The 17,107-nt window shown below is 33.9% G+C and overlaps 1 long non-coding RNA gene across 2 annotated transcripts in view; it reads left to right on the plus strand.

Moving 5' to 3' along the window:
• Positions 1-1,886, plus strand: part of LOC133693180 (uncharacterized) — a 5,650-nt gene extending 3,764 nt beyond the window's left edge. For both annotated transcript variants that reach the window (XR_009842090.1, XR_009842089.1), the window contains 2 exons: positions 905-961; positions 1,665-1,886. This is a non-coding gene — a long non-coding RNA (uncharacterized LOC133693180). The remainder of the gene's footprint in view (positions 1-904; positions 962-1,664) is intronic.
• The last annotated feature ends 15,221 nt before the right edge of the window (positions 1,887-17,107 follow it).

The following is a 17,107-nucleotide window of genomic DNA, read 5'->3' on the forward strand; positions in this document are numbered from 1 at the left end:
TTTGATGATATATTATGTGTTGGAATTAAGAATGCATGTGTGTGTTCATGTTAAAACCACACAACTCTGTTGGGATTTGATGATATATTATGTGGTGGAATTGAGAATACACGTGTGTGTTCATGTTAAAACCATGTAACTCTACTGGGATTTGATGATATATTATGTCCTGGAATTGAGAATGCATGTGTGTGTTCATGTTAAAACCATGTAATTCTGTTGGGATTTGATGATATATTATATGTTGGAATTGAAAATGCATGTGTGTGTTCTATAGTGAATTAGCATTCGTTGCCGAAAGTGTGTTCTGTCGAAATTGAATTGTTTGCAACGAATTAACATTCACTGCCTAATTGTGTGTCCTGCAGTGAATATGGGGTTCACTGTCGAAGTTGAATTTTCTGCATTGAATTTGTAATTCGCTCCCAAAATTGAGTTGTTTGTAGCGAATTAATGTTCCCTGCCGAATTGTCTGTAGCAAAATTGTAATTCGTTGCCGAAATTGAGTTGTTTGCAGTGAATTAACATTCACTGTCAAATTGTGTATTCTACAACAAAATTGTGATTCACTGCCGAAGTTGTATTGTCTGCAACGAACAACAAAATTGTGATTCACTGCCGAAGTTGTATTGTCTGCGACGAATTTGTGACTCGCTGCCGGAACTGAGTTGTCTGTAGCGAATTAGCATTCACTGTCGAACTATCCGGCCTGCAGCGAGTTAGTTTTCGCTATCGATTTCTATAATAAGCCTTCCAAGCATAAATGACTCAAATGCTTACAACAATTTCATTGTATGATGATGTAAAATGTGGAACACTTAACACATGAACTCTTGAAATAAGTATGGTGATGAATGTGATTCAAAGATACAAATGTATTGATTTGTGACCATTGATGTCTTAGGTGGTGCGGTAGGGATCAGACCATCGTCAGGACAAGGACGACCCACGGGTGGAGCAGGTAGGTGACTTTCACCTTCCTTTTTCATAACGTTGAATTACGAAATACTTTATAGTGAATGGTACCATATTATGTTAGTACAAATATTAGATTGTCAAATGCTTAAATGTTGACAAATGATTGATTAGCTTTGGCTAATGGCATTTGAATGGATGACCGAGAAAAATGATTGATTAGTTTCGGCTAATGGCATCCGAATGGATGACTGGGACAAAGGAATGATTAGCTTGGACTAATGGCATCCGAATGGATGACCGGGACAAACGATTGATTAGCTTCGGCTAATGGCATCTGAATGGATAACCGGACAAATGAATGATTAGCTTCGGCTAATGGCATAGGAACGGATGACCAGGACAAATGAATGATTAGCTTTGGCTAATAGGATTTGAATGGATGACTGAGATAAACGGTTGATTAGCTTCGGCTAATGGCATCCAAAGTGGATGGCGGGGTCGAGTGAACAGTTAACCTTAGCAAATGATGCCTTAAGAGGATAGCCGAATATAAGATTATGGCTGATTGCTAGAATTGGTGCATTTATATGTACTACAAGTCGTTCATATCGAGTACATAAAGGAACTACAAATGTCACGCTTCAAACATGAGATAATGTTAATGCTTCATTAAACTACCAGACTGCTTATTATCATCATTATTATTAAGTAATCGTATTCTTATAAATGTTTTGTACTGTTGCAAGGACGTCACACCAACAAGGTGCCTAGAAAACCCAATACACGGGAACCTACTTTTGCAAGGAATCATGTAGTTGCATTCTAAATCACGATGTATTTTGTATGAATCAATGTACTGAACGTATATCTATTATTAGATCCTTTTTGTTTAAATTTGTGATGACTATTAGTAAGATAGGAATGCAAACTCATGTCTATGTACGTATATTTTTAATGTGAACTTCTAATCATGCAAATATAATAATATGTGTTTATGTAAGATTCACTTTTAAATGAAATGTTGATTGTTGTTAGTGTATGGATTGTGTCTAGATGTTGTGAGGGAATATGTTCACCGATTACCGACACGATGTGTGTCAAGTACATATATATGAAACAAATTACCATTGTTTTGGGCTTGAAAAGTCGGGTTGTTACAAAAGCCATCATAATCTCAAAAGAAAGTTTTAATAAAAATATTAAAATAATATCTTAATATTTTATATGTGATTGAAGGGAAAAAATCTAATTAATGTAATAAAATAAAATAAAATAAAATACATTAAAAATAATATTAAAAGAAAATTTCTTTTATTGAATATTCATGAACATAATTTTAAAGTTTTTTCTCATATAAGGTATATCATAATAAAGAAAGAAATTATTAACATTTCCATAAAAACTTATAACATTATTTAAGAACTATTCCAAAATTAAATAATAATTTAAATATCATGTCAAGTGTTTTATTTATAGTGCACCTCAATAAAAAAAAATCTTTAAAAAAAAAACAATTGGAGAAAAACATAAAAAGAGGCCACAGGCGTGGGCCTAAAATATTGGTCCGACGCATGTGACCCAAGGAAGAGAAGGCCTACCACACAAGGGTTTGTAAGACAAACTTGCGCGTTAGGCCTTCTTAATTCTTTTTCATGTTTAAGGGTTCCCCCCCCCCCCCTTCATAAAATAGATAACACATCATTTACATGCATAGTTTCGATCATCAGAGAGATAGGTGGAAAGTTAGGCAAAGTGTTTTCAGATTCAAATATCTATCTCAATGTATTTTCACCTAAAAATACCTTAAGAATCCTAATAAACCAATTTCCAACCTAAAAAACCATAAATCTTTCAAAACCCACAAAAACAAACAAAAATAAATAAATTCTTTTTGAACCTTAATATGCATTTTTTAGTGTCATACCTTCCTCGCGGGGGCGCGACATCGTGACGACACTTCCCGGATGGCGTCCAATGTCGTACCTTCCTCGCGAGGGCATGACATCATGGAGACACTTCCCAAATGGTGTCCTGAAATGGTTTTTGGTTGGAAAAAGGAGTTGTCACCTAGTATTATAAGTACTAAGAACCCTAATTGGTCTTTTATAGATTCTAGGCAAAGAATTTTTGGTTATCATGTCATTCCAAATAATATTTCGGATAAAATTCCTTACAGCTGTTTTTATCCTTATATTATTAGTGAATGAGTTGTATTATTCCCAATAATATTTTGGATATTAATCTCATACAAGTTTTATACTCGTATATTAAAATATATAATAATAAATTATTATCCTTAATAATATTTTGGATATTAACTCCTTTTAGAGTTTTTTTATCATTATATTAAAAGTGAATTATTTTCTATCCAAAAATAGATTTTTATTATTTTTGAAATATAGAATAAAATCCTTTGAAATTTTACAAACTTGTTGTAAAATATATGTAATTTTTTTAATAATGCCAAGGTATTTTTTTTTAAATACTCAAATAATTTTAAGAATTTTTGGCCATATGCAAGAAAGAAAGAAATATTTTTTATTTTTTTTCTATTATTTTTTTAGGCTTTATTTGACAAAAATCTTTTTTTTTTTATAATAGAACTACCCAAAACATGCCTAAATAGTATTTGCTAAACACACACCTAAACCAAAAAAACTTTTAGCAAAAACATTGCCAGCAAAAAAAAAAACCTAGCCATTTAACCTGACTTTTGACTTGATCGGGTTGACCCGAAATCCTTGGTTCGACCGTAAACTGAACCAATTATTTGGGTTTGACCCAAAAATAAACTAGAAACAAAAACAAAGCCAAAAACAGATTAAAAATAAAAAAACACAAATAAACTAAAAAAGGTCTTGAAAAAAACTAATCAAATGCAAAAAAAATAAAGAACATGAAGAACATTCAAACCCAAATTTCAGCAACATGAATTCTAATCTAGATCATATTTCAAGAAATAAAAAGCACAAAAAGGATGGAAGTCAATCACTAAACAATAATCAAGCATCAAACATCAAACATCGATGATTATCAACTACTAATCATGATTTAGTCAAAATAGGTTTCAGTTCAAAACTGAAATCTTAGGATTAAACCCCTAAGAAAACTTGTTATTAACGTAAATGAACCCTAGATTATTACTTAATGAAGTTGTCAAAATGGTTTATGCAAAGAATTGAACAAAAAATGGTATAAATCATGAAGTTAAGGAAATGTTCTTCTCAAGAACATGAAGAACACTACCTTAGCCCTGTTTATTTTTGCGTTTCAAAAGCGCTTTTGAAAAAATTTAAATTTTTTTTATTTTTTTCTTTGCTTCAAATTAATATTTTTTTTTGGTGTTTTTAGATAATTTTGATACGCTGATTTCAAAAATGATCTTTAAAAAATAAAAAAAATATTATTTTGATACATTTATAAGTGAAAAGCACTTTGAAAAGCAACTGCAACCACACTCCCAACAAGAACCAAATTGCTCGAAAAATAAACCTATCTACTATCAAGCCTCCAAAACTAATATTTTTTTACCTCTAAAACATGTTTTCTTCATTCTAACAAGTCACACTACCATAACCAAACATGTTTGAATAAAAAAAACTAACAAATAACATCAAAACATCCAAATCATATAAAAAGTTCCAATCTTCAAAACAGCCAACTTAAAAAAAGCTACATATTTATGTAATTTGAATTCAAAATTAACATCTTGACACTCAAGAGAACCTAAACAAAAATCAAGAACCTATAACATGCATCAATGTTATGATATCAATGTGTATTGGCTATACCCTATGCCCGAAGTCAATTCTAACCATGACAGTCAATGTGGCCAAAACGTCAATAAACTGGTTCCCTTCTCTCCCATCTCTTCAAACTTTTTTTCCGGTTTGGATAGGTACACTTGATAAGGTCTCAACTTTTCTTTCTTGGTTTGCCACTCTTTTTTATTAGGAAGATAATCAACATTGAGTCACCATATACATTTATCTTTATAATCTTCAGCTCTAATGCGGCTTCCAAACCGAGGATGCAAGCCTCATACTTAATTGTATTATTGGCGCATTCAAAATGCAGCTTAATTAAAACCGGGTATTACTTCTTATCAGGAGAGATTATTATTACGCCAGCTCCATTACCATATACATTTACTGTCCCATCGAAATACATGGTCTACCAATATGTTTTCTTTTTGTATTCTTAAACCAACAACACATTTTCATCAAGAAATTCAAAATCCAATGACTTGCAATCTTTAATGGCATTGTCAGCCAGATGGTCAGCAATTGTGCTCCATTTCACAACTTTTCTTGTTATATACACTATGTCATATTCCATTAACAAAATGTGCCACCTTGAAACTTGACTGGATATATAGGACTTCTAATAGATATACCTTAAGGGACCTATATTTAAATTAGTCATGTAGTATGATACAATATATAGTGTTGTAATCTTTTTGCCGCCCACTTAAGTGCATAACATAATTTTTCTATCACTGTGTATTTGGACTCACATTCTATGAACTTTTTACTCATATAATAAATGACTCTTTCTTTCTTTATGGTTTCATCATGTTGGCCTAGTACACATCCTATAAGTTTTTTAGTTACTGTTAGATATAACATCAAAGGCTGTCCATGTATAGAAGGAACAACAAGAGATGGATTTTTTAAGTATTGCTTGATTTTATTGAAGGCTTCTTAACACTCCTTATTCCAATTTCCAAGGTTCTTTTTGCTCAGTAGCCGGAAGAAAGGTTCATATGTTGTTGTTAGCTGAGATATGAACTAGGCAATATAGTTTAATCTCCCTAAGAATCCCCTTATCTCCTTCTCTATCTTAGGAGATGGTATGGATAGATTGGCCTTTACTTTATCAGGATCCACCTCTATCTCTTTGTCACTTACCACGAACCCTAATAACTTCCCAAACTTAACTCGAAATGAACATTTTGCAAGTTTGAGCCTCAATTTTACACTTCTTAATCTTTCTAATAACTTCCTTAAAACCTGGACAAAACTCTCTTATTTCTTGGACGTGGCCATCATATCATCCACATACACCTCAATTTCTTTATGCATCAAGTTTCCATGGCCTTCTGGTAGGTGGCCCCTGTATTTTTCAACCTGAATGGCATAACCTTGTAGCAGAATGTTCCTCAAAACTTGATAAAGGTTGTTTTCTCCTTATCTTCTAAAACTATTTTTATCTGGTTGTACCATGAGAAGCCATCCATGAAGGAATGCATGGAATTACATGCAGTGTTATTAACCAAAACATATATATGTGGCAATGGAAAGTTATCTTTGGGGCTAACCTTATTCAAATCTCTAAAGTCCACACATAATCTAATATTCCTCTCATTCTTCAACACGAAAACTATGATAGATACTCATTGTGGATACTTAACTACTTCTAAAAATTCGGCATTCCACTACTTCTCAATTTCTTACTTTACTTTTATCAGGATGTTTGAGTGGATTCTCCTGAACTTTTGTTTGACTGGTCTGCATCCTTCTACCAGTGGTATTCTGTATACTTTAATATTTGTATCCAAACCAAGCATATTTTCATAAGACCAGACAAAAACATCTGTATATTTTTGTAGCAAGGTAATAATTTCTGCTATTTCCTCAAGAGTAATCAAAGTTTCTATTTTTAGCTCCTTCTTAACATGATCATCACCTACATCTATGGTCTCAAGTTCTTCTATAGCAGGTTTCCAAACTTGTTCATGCTACTCTATCAATTTTATTAATTCCTTGATATTATTTTCATCCCATTCTTTTTCTTCTACAACTACCACATATTCATTAAAGTTTGGCTATTCATTCTCGGTGCAAGGTGTATATAATGTTATGAGAGATCCGCTTTTAGGATTTCTAAAGTAGAAAGTGTTCGGTATAAATGCATAAATAAAATAAAGAGACAATTTTGGAAAATGCATAAGCTTATTATAAAAAAAAAAAGTAGGCTAAACAACAAAGATAAAACCTAGCTGACATTTTGAGCCTCGATTGTCAACTAAGAATAAGAAAACAAGTAAACAAAAACAGAAATAAAAGCACTAAACACCACTAGAGCTTTTTGGGTCACCCACTTTTGAAACTTCTCGTCCTTGACTAGCTTTTGCACCGAGGTCTTGGTAGAGACTTCTTCGAAAGTATGGATGGTCACCTATGGCAACACTTCATCCTCCTTTTCAAGCTCTATCCTCTCGGCATCTCATTTGACCTTCTTTTTTTTCCTTCAAGGTGTTTATGCTCATTCTAGATAGTTTGTAACCAAGGCTTTCTAGTCCTTTATCAGTTTGCATTACATAAATAGCCTTTGGGAATGAAACCCTGATTGGAGGGATGGTTAAATCCAGATCTTCTTTTTAGGCTCTCTACTTTAAATCTTAGCCATTATTCTTTCTCTTCTCATACTAGCAACTCATATATAATCCTCCTTTTTGGGCTTATACCCAAGCCCGAACATTTGATCAGCACATTTTATATTCATCACATTGACCCTTTCTGGCATTCTAGTGTTAATGTCATATTGGAAACGAAATCTCATGTCTTAGAAAGCATTTAGCTGTCATCCTTATTGGTTTTGAAATCTTTGGCCTTCTTAGCACCATGTTCTTAGGGACCTACTCAATGTTCACAATCTTAAAAGTATGAATATTCTTGTCATTGCAATCTTCTTTCTCAATAAATGGTACAACCACATTCCTTATCATATAAATTGTTTCTTCAACTTTAATAGTTATCAACTTCCTATTCATGATGTATTTCAAGTACTGATGTAAAGAGGACGTTACAACACCAGCAACATGTATCCACGACCTTCCTAACAATATGCTATAACTAGAATGAATATCTATTACTTGCAGCGTTACTAAGAAACTCTAAAGAATTATAGCCAATTCTATTCCCATTGTCCCCATTACTTGTCTTAGGGAACCATCATAAACTCTAGCTATCATTGCACTTGGTTGCATGTGGGATGGATTTACAGGCATTTCATTCAACATGTGTTTTGGTAACATATTAAAAGCTGAACCATTGTCAATAAGTACTTTGCCAACAAGACAATCTTTTACATTTGACATTGATGTACAAGGGCTTGTTGTATCTAGTTCATTCAGTATCTAACTCATCTTCAATGAAGTACAACTAATTGGTCACATGGATTCTCCCTACCAGATGTTTCATGATTTTCTGCTCAATGTCCCGAGGTACATAAGCTTCATTTAGCACCTTTTATAAAGCATTTCGATGTGACTCAAAGTTGAGTATTAGAAATATAAGAGAGAGATCCTAGTCAGGGCTTTCTTTAGCTGATCTACTATGTAGTATTTATTGTGCTTCATTAGTTTCAGGAATTCATTTGTCTCTTTCTTAGTTATAGGTTTGTTGACCTCAAATTCCTTATTAAAGTCTATTACTTCTTTGCCTTTAGTTTTTATTAGCTTTTTAGGTGTAAAGCAACAATCGCTTCAAGTCATTCAACTTGTAACAAAGGAATAAGAGTTTTGATATTGGAGATATGTTTGTGATTGTAAGGCATTGCATTGCATTGTATTGCTTATACATAAGGGTTTAGTCAAGATCAGTTTTGGTGGCCCATTCATTGTTGGTTGGACCCTACACACCTCCATCCTTTTCTCTTGACTCTTCATCATCTTTACCTCATCATTTTTCTCCATATCCACGATCCTTAACTCCCTTAGGGTCAATATACTTGCAATATTTTGGTGGAACTCAACACATTCACCAATATAATGTCCTCTTCATTCATGGAATTCACAATAGCACTTCCCTCCAAGTGACTTATCAGGCGATACTTCATGGATTTTTTTTCAGAAATCTCGATTGTACCAACATGTTGTATAACCTTTTCATAAATTCTTTTAGCACTTTTCTTTACTACTAACTTCCACCATACTCCCTCCATTATTACTTGCAACATGATTAGGTAAAAGATTCAAATTAACATTGGGTGAATCCTCAAAAGTTACCTATCCTATCTTGATTAGTTCCAACAACTTTTTCTTGAAAGCATAACAGGTTTCAATGTCATGCCCAAGATTACTACTATGGTATTCACAAATCAATTTCGCTTTGTACCAGATGGAAAAAGGTGGTTGTAGTAGTAGTACCGAGATAGGAGCTATATGCTCAATACTTAGTAATTTTGCATACAACTTCTTCAAAGGCATAGGCAGATATGGTAGTTGTTCAAGGTTGTTTCTTGTGTTTTGTCTTTCATAGTTGTTCTAGTTATTTGATTGGATATAGGGTGATTGGTTTTGTTTGGGTCAAAGGGCTTAGAAAAGTTGATGGTGTTTTGAGAGGTATGTGTTTGAGAGTTATGGTAGTTTGTTTTTTTTGCCTTTATACCCTCCTTTTAAATTGTTCACATCATTTTCTCTTTTCTTTCCAGCAAAGCTTTTCTTTTCAACTGGCTTGACTATATGCCCAGACTTGATTTCGTATTTTATCATTTTAGCAATCCTTATAACATCATATAAATGATGAGTTGAGCTTCCCATCAGATGCTTATAATAATAATGAAGGGATTTAAAGGTGTTGGCGAACAACATCACCATTTCTATTTATATCAACGAAGGTTGGAAATGTGTTGTCGCATCCCGCCATCTTTGCGATATACCCTCACAAGCTCTTGGTTTCCCTTCTTTATGGGCATTAGACTGGTTTTATCAAGGGCAATTTCCAGGTTGAATTTATATTATTTTAAGAAGGCACTTGCCAAATCTTTCCACTTCTTAATCCTAGCATTATCCAATCTCATATACCAACTCAAGGTAGACCTTATGAGATTATCCCAAAAGAAATAGATTAGCATTTTGTCATTGTGGATGGCTTCAGCCATCTTATTGCAGAATGACTAGAGATAGGTGTTTAGGCATTCTAGTTCTATAAACTTGATAAATTCTAGTACTTAAACTTTTTTGGTACCATAATGTTTGGTTCTAAGTATACATCTACTACTTGTATAGGGTTAAACAAATCATTTCCCTCAATTACTCTAAATCTTCTTCTAGAGTAGCCCATCTATCACAGTCTATTAGACCAGCAGATTTATCATTAAAGGGTCCTTTAATTGTCAAATCCACAGTCATAGGAGTTTGAGTCGGCTAGATAGGGTAACAAGGATTAAAAAAACTACTTTGTTGCCTATTTACTCCTAAGTTTGAAGGTGTATAGGAGACATGAGCTATTGGTGCTTCCACAGGAGGATGTGTTAATGATCCCTCCCCATTCTTTGACCTTAGAAGTTGCTCGAATAGGCTGGTCAGTCGAGCAACTTCATCCTTCACAAATTCCAACTCACTATGATAATATGATTTCATGTGAGCCATTTCTTTGTTTTCCATCCTCTTTCTTAGTTGGGTGTAGTAGACTTCAGGTAAAGGACCTATGTTTCGTAACTTGTAATGCACATGACAATTTATAAATGAATGCATGATTAATGCATGGTCATGATGCATATGCCAATGATTGATGGCCATCACTTTACTTGCATAATGAGCATGGATCCTTTTATCACATTTCTTGTTAGGAGTAATTATACCCGAGTTGTTGCTTTGTATCATGTTTATTAAGAGACAAATTTTACACAAAAAATGGGTTAGATCCCTTTTCATTAATAAGACTAACAAGTCCATTACATTTTTTAGAAAATAAAAATACAAGAAAAAAGAAAAGTACATTAGTCTTTTTCTTTAATCACGATTCTAGCCAAAGGTAGGAAGGAAAAGTCGTGATTTTCAATCATTTCCAAAAAATAATCAATCTTAGCTAAGTTCTGATGATAGTGAAGAATGTCCCCTCTAACCTTTCAAGCATTAGTTATAACAATTCGGGCATACTTGGCAGCTTCGTTTATTTACTCATCCATCTTGGTCATCCTCTTTATAAGCAACATGTTGCTTTGGTTTAGGGCATTGTTGTTAACATCAATATGATTTTTATGCTTTTCTAATGCTATTAACTTCTTTCCAAGTGCTTCACTTTTTCTCATTCTTTATCGAGCTTCACTCTCAACACTTTGATTTCATTTCTTTTAATCATTAAATCTGCTTTAATAACCTTGTCTGCCTTCCTTTTTTCCTCTAACCCCTACTGCTACTTTTGAGCCTCGATTGTCAACTAAGAATAAGAAAACAAGTAAACAAAAACAAAAATAAAAGCACTAAACACCACTAGAGCTTTTTGGGTCACCCACTTTTGAAACTTCTCGTCCTTGACTAGCTTTTGCACCGAGGTCTTGGTAGAGACTTCTTCGAAAGTATGGATGGTCACCTATGGCAACACTTCATCCTCCTTTTCAAGCTCTATCCTCTCGGCATCTCATTTGACCTTCTTTTTTTTCCTTCAAGGTGTTTATGCTCATTCTAGATAGTTTGTAACCAAGGCTTTCTAGTCCTTTATCAGTTTGCATTACATAAATAGCCTTTGGGAATGAAACCCTGATTGGAGGGATGGTTAAATCCAGATCTTCTTTTTAGGCTCTCTACTTTAAATCTTAGCCATTATTCTTTCTCTTCTCATACTAGCAACTCATATATAATCCTCCTTTTTGGGCTTATACCCAAGCCCGAACATTTGATCAGCACATTTTATATTCATCACATTGACCCTTTCTGGCATTCTAGTGTTAATGTCATATTGGAAACGAAATCTCATGTCTTAGAAAGCATTTAGCTGTCATCCTTATTGGTTTTGAAATCTTTGGCCTTCTTAGCACCATGTTCTTAGGGACCTACTCAATGTTCACAATCTTAAAAGCATGAATATTCTTGTCATTGCAATCTTCTTTCTCAATAAATGGTACAACCACATTCCTTATCATATAAATTGTTTCTTCAACTTTAATAGTTATCAACTTCCTATTCATGATGTATTTCAAGTACTGATGTAAAGAGGACGTTACAACACCAGCAACATGTATCCACGACCTTCCTAACAATATGCTATAACTAGAATGAATATCTATTACTTGCAGCGTTACTAAGAAACTCTAAAGAATTATAGCCAATTCTATTCCCATTGTCCCCATTACTTGTCTTAGGGAACCATCATAAACTCTAGCTATCATTGCACTTGGTTGCATGTGGGATGGATTTACAGGCATTTCATTCAACATGTGTTTTGGTAACATATTAAAAGCTGAACCATTGTCAATAAGTACTTTGCCAACAAGACAATCTTTTACATTTGACATTGATGTACAAGGGCTTGTTGTATCTAGTTCATTCAGTATCTAACTCATCTTCAATGAAGTACAACTAATTGGTCACATGGATTCTCCCTACCAGATGTTTCATGATTTTCTGCTCAATGTCCCGAGGTACATAAGCTTCATTTAGCACCTTTTATAAAGCATTTCGATGTGACTCAAAGTTGAGTATTAGAAATATAAGAGAGAGATCCTAGTCAGGGCTTTCTTTAGCTGATCTACTATGTAGTATTTATTGTGCTTCATTAGTTTCAGGAATTCATTTGTCTCTTTCTTAGTTATAGGTTTGTTGACCTCAAATTCCTTATTAAAGTCTATTACTTCTTTGCCTTTAGTTTTTATTAGCTTTTTAGGTGTAAAGCAACAATCGCTTCAAGTCATTCAACTTGTAACAAAGGAATAAGAGTTTTGATATTGGAGATATGTTTGTGATTGTAAGGCATTGCATTGCATTGTATTGCTTATACATAAGGGTTTAGTCAAGATCAGTTTTGGTGGCCCATTCATTGTTGGTTGGACCCTACACACCTCCATCCTTTTCTCTTGACTCTTCATCATCTTTACCTCATCATTTTTCTCCATATCCACGATCCTTAACTCCCTTAGGGTCAATATACTTGCAATATTTTGGTGGAACTCAACACATTCACCAATATAATGTCCTCTTCATTCATGGAATTCACAATAGCACTTCCCTCCAAGTGACTTATCAGGCGATACTTCATGGATTTTTTTTCAGAAATCTCGATTGTACCAACATGTTGTATAACCTTTTCATAAATTCTTTTAGCACTTTTCTTTACTACTAACTTCCACCATACTCCCTCCATTATTACTTGCAACATGATTAGGTAAAAGATTCAAATTAACATTGGGTGAATCCTCAAAAGTTACCTATCCTATCTTGATTAGTTCCAACAACTTTTTCTTGAAAGCATAACAGGTTTCAATGTCATGCCCAAGATTACTACTATGGTATTCACAAATCAATTTCGCTTTGTACCAGATGGAAAAAGGTGGTTGTAGTAGTAGTACCGAGATAGGAGCTATATGCTCAATACTTAGTAATTTTGCATACAACTTCTTCAAAGGCATAGGCAGATATGGTAGTTGTTCAAGGTTGTTTCTTGTGTTTTGTCTTTCATAGTTGTTCTAGTTATTTGATTGGATATAGGGTGATTGGTTTTGTTTGGGTCAAAGGGCTTAGAAAAGTTGATGGTGTTTTGAGAGGTATGTGTTTGAGAGTTATGGTAGTTTGTTTTTTTTGCCTTTATACCCTCCTTTTAAATTGTTCACATCATTTTCTCTTTTCTTTCCAGCAAAGCTTTTCTTTTCAACTGGCTTGACTATATGCCCAGACTTGATTTCGTATTTTATCATTTTAGCAATCCTTATAACATCATATAAATGATGAGTTGAGCTTCCCATCAGATGCTTATAATAATAATGAAGGGATTTAAAGGTGTTGGCGAACAACATCACCATTTCTATTTATATCAACGAAGGTTGGAAATGTGTTGTCGCATCCCGCCATCTTTGCGATATACCCTCACAAGCTCTTGGTTTCCCTTCTTTATGGGCATTAGACTGGTTTTATCAAGGGCAATTTCCAGGTTGAATTTATATTATTTTAAGAAGGCACTTGCCAAATCTTTCCACTTCTTAATCCTAGCATTATCCAATCTCATATACCAACTCAAGGTAGACCTTATGAGATTATCCCAAAAGAAATAGATTAGCATTTTGTCATTGTGGATGGCTTCAGCCATCTTATTGCAGAATGACTAGAGATAGGTGTTTAGGCATTCTAGTTCTATAAACTTGATAAATTCTAGTACTTAAACTTTTTTGGTACCATAATGTTTGGTTCTAAGTATACATCTACTACTTGTATAGGGTTAAACAAATCATTTCCCTCAATTACTCTAAATCTTCTTCTAGAGTAGCCCATCTATCACAGTCTATTAGACCAGCAGATTTATCATTAAAGGGTCCTTTAATTGTCAAATCCACAGTCATAGGAGTTTGAGTCGGCTAGATAGGGTAACAAGGATTAAAAAAACTACTTTGTTGCCTATTTACTCCTAAGTTTGAAGGTGTATAGGAGACATGAGCTATTGGTGCTTCCACAGGAGGATGTGTTAATGATCCCTCCCCATTCTTTGACCTTAGAAGTTGCTCGAATAGGCTGGTCAGTCGAGCAACTTCATCCTTCACAAATTCCAACTCACTATGATAATATGATTTCATGTGAGCCATTTCTTTGTTTTCCATCCTCTTTCTTAGTTGGGTGTAGTAGACTTCAGGTAAAGGACCTATGTTTCGTAACTTGTAATGCACATGACAATTTATAAATGAATGCATGATTAATGCATGGTCATGATGCATATGCCAATGATTGATGGCCATCACTTTACTTGCATAATGAGCATGGATCCTTTTATCACATTTCTTGTTAGGAGTAATTATACCCGAGTTGTTGCTTTGTATCATGTTTATTAAGAGACAAATTTTACACAAAAAATGGGTTAGATCCCTTTTCATTAATAAGACTAACAAGTCCATTACATTTTTTAGAAAATAAAAATACAAGAAAAAAGAAAAGTACATTAGTCTTTTTCTTTAATCACGATTCTAGCCAAAGGTAGGAAGGAAAAGTCGTGATTTTCAATCATTTCCAAAAAATAATCAATCTTAGCTAAGTTCTGATGATAGTGAAGAATGTCCCCTCTAACCTTTCAAGCATTAGTTATAACAATTCGGGCATACTTGGCAGCTTCGTTTATTTACTCATCCATCTTGGTCATCCTCTTTATAAGCAACATGTTGCTTTGGTTTAGGGCATTGTTGTTAACATCAATATGATTTTTATGCTTTTCTAATGCTATTAACTTCTTTCCAAGTGCTTCACTTTTTCTCATTCTTTATCGAGCTTCACTCTCAACACTTTGATTTCATTTCTTTTAATCATTAAATCTGCTTTAATAACCTTGTCTGCCTTCCTTTTTTCCTCTAACCCCTACTGCTACTTGTGCTTCAACTAGTCAGGTTTCCATCATCACATATTTTTTGTTCAGCTCCTTTTATTTCTCAACCCTGTCCATAAATTATGCTTGAACTCGTGCAAATTTATCTTGATAACATTCAATGTTTCCTTGATAGTCATTAAAGTCAGACTTCAATGCCTTAAGTTCAGAGCAACTTTGCATCTAGTTCAGACCTAGTTCTCCTCTCTCTTTCTCAGATTCTTCCCTTGTATCCTTTTTGCCTAATTATAGCTCTATCATTGTTGTTCTTGTATCCCTGGATTGAACTTGCTCATTTAAATTGCCTTTCCTTTGTCCCTTTCTAGCACCACTACTTTTAAAGCTATTTGGTCTCTCTTGCTCTTGCTCGGCTCAATTTGGAGCTTTTCTATTTGGTTTATCAACTCTTCATCATTGTTGATCCTTTTTCTTTTGATGGGTTACTCCACACCTTGTGAAGGTCCAGCTTCAGAACGTGGCACCCACCCTAGGAACAATAGTTAAGGTCAAGTTCCTCCATCTTGTATACTCCTTACTTATGATAGGATCCTTTAGACTATCAGACTATATATATATATTAGAACTAGGTGATTCCAATCTTGCTTGATAATCTCTAAGATCTCACATGTAGATAAATTTTTGAATAAACCAAAAAATTAAGCAATTTCGACAATTATCGGGATGTATTGTATACCCCCTAGTTGTTTTACCATAAAAGACATGACATAACTTACATAACCTGTAATCTCGATTAAAGGTACCCAATGTCTTTGCTCGCAACTCATCAAGACATCTACTATTATGACCAAAGGGCTTTCTAATTGAAATTGCTACTAGGCAACTCTTGCATCTTTTCTATCCAATGTTGATCACCCAAGCTACCTCGTCCCTCCTTTTCCACTAACTTCAAAGGCTTTGGTTAAACCACAAAACATCATTAAAGATTGGTTTCTTTTTTTTCAATATGACTTACCATCCATATGTACAACAACTGTGTGCAACATCTGATTGCCCCCTTTCCAATTTTCTACAATAGATAAGGGTGAGGATGGTTTCATCTAATATAGTTGTAATAAGATTAACTTGTGTGTTTTCATACACCACAAAAACGATAACAACTTCAAATCTTATTACACTCATTAAGCTTGAAAACAACACAAGGCCAAATATGTCTAAAGCAACTAGTCTATATCTTTCTATCAGGGATCTATGTTGTGACTTATTCCTCTCCAGTTCAGCTTTTAATATTTTCCACTTCAATGCACAAGCATTCTTCTCTAAAAACTTAATCATATTTGGGATTTTGAGTAATGTTGACAATTCAAGGATTACCTTGTCACCGCTTAAAGGGAAATAAAGCCTATACATATGGTTGGGAAACTCCATCAACATTCTGTATTATTTCACTACAGGACATATATTTACATTCCCAAAGGAGAAACACCTATAATTAGGATCACAAAAGTGAACAAGAACTTTAAATGTTGGGTTCAACACTTCTACCCACATGATTTATATCACAATCACCCATACTTCCTAAAAAATACAGCCTCATCAATATTTTAGACATGGGACATCAATTTCTTCACGTCATTCATAGCATAATTCAGGGTTTTGATTGGTGGCAACTTTCTTACATCACATCTACAATAGTTTTCTTCTAATAGTTATAACAATTCAAAATTTTACCCATATTCTACAATGGTAAATTTAGCAGTGGTGGCCATCTTATTGTTCACAACTCCTGTAAATCAAGATGCTTCATGGTTAAGCTCAAGCTTGATGCAAAACAGCTATTATGAAACATACACCTTAAAAGGGAGGTTCTAGTTCTTTTATGTGGGACAAAAGGTAGGTTTACTACTTGCTCTCTAAAGAGGACTCTTGTTGTCCTAGTGATCACCCTC

The sequence above is a fragment of the Populus nigra genome, chromosome 5 (genome assembly GCF_951802175.1).
Source record: "Populus nigra chromosome 5, ddPopNigr1.1, whole genome shotgun sequence".
Lineage (NCBI taxonomy): Eukaryota > Viridiplantae > Streptophyta > Magnoliopsida > Malpighiales > Salicaceae > Populus > Populus nigra.